Source organism: Acanthochromis polyacanthus, chromosome 17 (assembly GCF_021347895.1).
Source record: "Acanthochromis polyacanthus isolate Apoly-LR-REF ecotype Palm Island chromosome 17, KAUST_Apoly_ChrSc, whole genome shotgun sequence".
Lineage (NCBI taxonomy): Eukaryota > Metazoa > Chordata > Actinopteri > Pomacentridae > Acanthochromis > Acanthochromis polyacanthus.
In genome coordinates this window covers 34,591,669-34,596,741 of record NC_067129.1, presented here as the reverse complement: position 1 = coordinate 34,596,741, position 5,073 = coordinate 34,591,669, and positions in this window count along the sequence as shown.

Sequence of the window (5,073 nt, the reverse complement as noted above, 5' to 3'; positions counted from 1 at the left end):
TGCAGCTGCACCCACTCGGTGCAACGCTGACGACAAACAGGAAGCCGCAGACTGTGGATCAGTGAGTGCGCTCAGTCCATCGCTGCCGCAGCTTTTGACGCTGAACTCAGGTCAGCTCGATGGAAACATCTCCATCAGGGGCTTCACCGGCAGGTTTTTAATGTCAAACTGATGGAAAATTACATCTATGAGCACTAAAGTCCACTTCTGAGGACTTTCATTCTTCACTTCATGCAGTTAAACCCAACGAAAAGAAAAATGGTTGAGTGGTTGAGGCTCTGACCAGAATGTTGGAGGTTCAAAGTCCAGTGCTGCCATTGGTGGTCCTTAAAGAGAAGACTTAAGGGGTTTTGTACAACTTAACTCAGACTTTAAAGAACATCTTAAACTGTTTTGTGCAAGAGATAACATTTTACAGACACCTACACTCAGGCATCATGGAACATCTTAACTTTAGGCGTTTTGCCTGACCTTATCTATAACTTCAAGGAAAATCTTAACTTACAGTGTTTGGTAACCATAGACAATACTTTAAGGAATCCTTAAGAAGAAGACTTAAGAAACATCTTAACTTAAGGTGTTTGTCTCAATAATTCTATTTTGACAACACTTTAACTGTGGCTTTTACAAAAATCTGAACTTAAGATGTTTCATACTAGAAATTCTATCTTACAGACACCTTAACTTTGACTTTTTATTGTAAGACAACCTTAAGGAGAAGACTTAAGGTGACTAAGACTCAGATATTTCAAGTGTTTTGAGGCATCTTGTTCCTGTCCTCTGACCCAACTGGAATATGTTAAAAGTACATTGGTAACAAATATAGACTTCTTCTTTTTCTTTTTCTAAATCCTTCACACCTCTGGCGCCAGAAACTTATTGCTGTCTGCACAGTTTGTTAAAGCTGTATCATGCAGTTTGTATTCGTCTACAGCTGCTTTTACCTCGGTTTCAATTATTCTCATGTGTCTGTAATATTTTACCTGCCTTCAGTCCTGAACTATAACCAGTCCACCTCTTGTTACTGGTAGAAACAGCTTGAAAGGCTGGAGGAAAAGATTTTAAGCAAATCTTAACTTAGACTTGAGGAAAATTTAACTAAAGGTGTATTGGGCTAACAGTTTTGTTTCTAGGGAACCTTAAACCAGACTTTAAGTAAAATTTCACCTTAAGGTGTTTTGTACAAGAGATTCTATTTTACAGACATCTCAAATATGACTTTTTATTTTCAGACGATGACCTAGGGCAGGGGTCGGCAACCTGCGGCTCCAGAGCCGCATGGGGCTCTTTCAGCCCTCTGTTGTGGCTCCCTGTAACTTTGGAAAATAAATTGTTCTGCCTTTCAGGGGCGTTTCAATGCATTTTAATATAGAGAGTTTTATTGTGAAATTACCACTCTTATTTTGATGTGCTGCGGTTTTCCCCAGGGACATGAGAGCGCAAAGTTGATGCAGAGAAGATGGAGAAGCAACGCCTGTAGTTTCACATTGTTTTGTACTCAAGAATGGCAAGCCTGTATATTAAAGCTCCACTCCAAGAAAAACACGTCTGGTCTTTGAGTCAAAAGTAGCTACTCGTGAGTACTAAGGTAAACTACGGATAATTGTCTTGCTCAGTAAGATAACATAAGATAGACTTTATTGATCTCACAAAGGAGAAATTTACCGTTACAGAGCTCTTAGGAACAAACAGAGGGGTGCAAAAAGTCACGAAAGGTGCAAGTACAACATAATAAAGATAGTAAGAAATGGTAAAATAGTAAAAAATATACACATCTAAGGATAAAAAACTTTTCTTATATACATTGTTATAAAATAAGATATTGCACATAATAACAACTACACAGTAGTGTTATACAGTCTGATGGCAGTGGGGATGAAGGACCTGCGGTAGCGCTCCTTCTTGCACTGAGGGTGTCTGAGTCTCGTGCTAAAGGAGCTGCTCAGCTCCACTACAGTCCGGTGCCGTGGGTGGGAGCTGTTGTCCATGATGGATGAGAGCTTGGCCAACATCCATCACAGAGTCCAGTGGGCAGCCCAGGACAGAACTGGCTCTCTTGGTCAGCTTGTTCAGTCTCTTCATGTCCCGCTCTGTGCTGCCCGGGGCCCAGCAGACGACAGCGTAGAGGAAAGCAGAGGCTACCACAGTGTCATAGAAAGTCCTTAGTAGAGGTCTGCACACTCCGAAGGACCTCAGCCTCCTTAGAAGGTGAAGGCGACTCTGGCCCTTCTTGTACAGAGTATCAGTGTTGTGGGACCAGTCCAGTTTATTGTTGAGGTGAACACCCAGGTACTTGAAACTGTCCACTGTTTCAATGTCCTGCCCCTGGATGTTCACTGGTGGATGTGGGAGTGTCCTTCTCCTGAAGTCGACCACCACCTCCTTCGTCTTACTGGTGTTGAGGCACAGATGGTTGCGCTCACACCAGTCCACAAAGTCCATGATGACCGACCGATACTCCAGCTCGTTCCCCTCGGACACACGGCTCACAATGGCGGAGTCATCGGAGAACTTCTGGAGATGGCAGCTGTCCGTGTTGTAGGTGAAGTCCGAGGTGTAGATGGTGAAGAGGAAGGGCGAGAGGACGGTGCCCTGGGGCGCCCCTGTGCTGCAGACTACCACCTCTGACTCACAGCCACGCAGCCGCACGTACTGTGGACGGTCAATGAGGTAGTCAATGGTCCAGCCAGACATTGTTTTCTCCACCAGCACACCTCAAAGAGCAGTGTTCGATGCTGCTATTATTATACAATATAGCCATTTTAATGAGAAGCTCGGACGCTGTTGTATGTATTGAATGCTATTTTATTCCAACAGTGGTCAAAAATAAAAGAAATCACATTTATTACAGCCCCGGAGGTAGGGAGTGGATAAAACCTGTTGAAAGAGTGCCTGCCCGTATGCGAACGCTCCTTGGAAAAACAGCGAACGCACCCGTATACAAACAGGGATAATGTGATTGGTCAAAGCGAGTCGGCCTTCTATTGGTTGACAGGGTTGATACACAAAAAATCCGAGAGCAGAGCAGAGATCCATGAGAGCAAGAAGAAGAGTTTGAGTTTGAGCGCAGGAAATCTGCGCGAGCAGCATCGTAACCGAGTGTGAGGACACAGTTTGAACAGGCGCAGAGCAAATTTGAGCGCGAGACCGGAGTTCTGAGAGACAATATCACGAAATCTGAGAATGAAACTGATAAATGCTGCCCTCAAATCTATTTAAAATGCTCTTGAATTATGATAGGAAATTTATTCCATAGCCGACCCCTGACCTAGGGTGTTTTGTGCCCCCAGTGATTTTAAGACAACTTCAAGGAGAAGACTGAAGAAACATCTTAACTCGGACTTTAAGGAAAATCTTGACTTATAGTGTTTTGTTCCAAAGACAATATCTGAAGGAATCTTTAAGAAGAGCTTAAAGAACATTTTAATCTACGGTGCTTTGTCTGAGCAATTCTATTTTGACAACACCTTAACCAGAACTTTAAGAAAAATATTAGCTTACAGCATTTTGTGAAAAAAATGTGATTTTAGGGAATCCTTAAGTTGAAGACTTAAGGAGCATCTTAACTTAAGGGATTTGTAGAAGAGATTCTATTTTACAGACATCTTGGGAAAACACAATATCAGAGGGACAGCACATGTTACAGGCTTTGGAGATAAAGTCAGAGAGGCCAGACTGAGATGGTTCAGACATGTCCAGAGGAGAGAGAGTGAATATATTGGTAGAAGGATGCAGAGTTTCCTACTGCCAGGCAGGAGGCCTAGAGGAAGACCAAAGAGGAGGTTTATGGATGTGGTTAAAGAGGACATGAAGGTAGTTGGTGTGAGAGAAGAGGATGCAGCAGACAGGGTTAGATGGAGGCAATTGATTCGCTGTGGCGACCCCTGAAGGGAAAGGCGAAAGGAAAAGAAGAAGACACCTCAACTTTGACTTTTTATTTTAAAATAACTTAAAGGAGATGACCTGATGAACATTTTCAGCTTCAGGCATTACATGCAAGCAATGTTACTTTAACCCTTAAAAGGCCATGTTTCTGGAGAAGTACATATACTAAAACATATACTAAAACCACCTAATACATAAAAATATCGATCAAGTCTTGCGAGGTCGCATTGTCGTAGACGTTCGCCATATTGAATTTCGGCTGTGTTATTACGGTACACGGCCCCGATTAAAGCTTCGTAATAGCAGCTTCGTTATAACGGCTCATACAGCTTCATCGTTTGAAATAAGCAAATTTGGGGCCAATGTTTATATCTTACCATTGGTCGACTTAAACATACGGGTGTCTGCATATTATATGTTAATTAGCGAGCTGAGAATGTTCGGTTTCGGCTGTGTGTACGAGTAAGCGTGAACTGAGTATACTCAGTCCCGGCTTTTTAAGGGTTAAGATAACTTTAAGGAGAAGACTTAAGAAACATCTGAACTTAAGGTGTTTTGTCCAAGAGATTCTATTTTACAGACAAGTCTTCTCCTTAGGATTGTCTTAAAACAAAAAGCCAACCTTAAGGGGAACACTTAAGGTGTTTTGTGCAAGCAATGTTATTTTAAGATAACTTTAAGGGGAAGACTTAAGGAACATCGTAATTTAAGGTGTTTTGAACAGTAAACTTAGGAGAAGCCTAACAAACTTAAGCATAAGTTAAGGGTTTTATGTGCAAGTCAGTGTGTTTTAATGAAACTTTAAGAAAAAATATAAGGAAACTTTAAGGAAAATCAGAACTTAAGGTGTTTTGTGTAAATAATTCTGTTTTCAGGAAACCTTAAACCAGACTTTAAGTAAAATTTTACTTTGAGGTGTTTGTACAAGTGATGTTATGTGAAGGTATCTTTACTCTGACTTTAGGAAATTTTTACCGAAGGTGTTTCGTGCAGCCGATTGAATTCAAGGAAACGCTGGCTCAGACATTTAGAAAAATCTTAGCTTAAGGCATTTTGTGCAGGTGAAAGTGTATTCAAGGAAACCTTAAGGGCCATGTGCTGCAGTTCCCGCAGGTCCCCCAGCGACCCAACATCCCAAAGGGACCACAGCAGTCCAAGGACCTCCAGCAACACAAGATACTTACATAC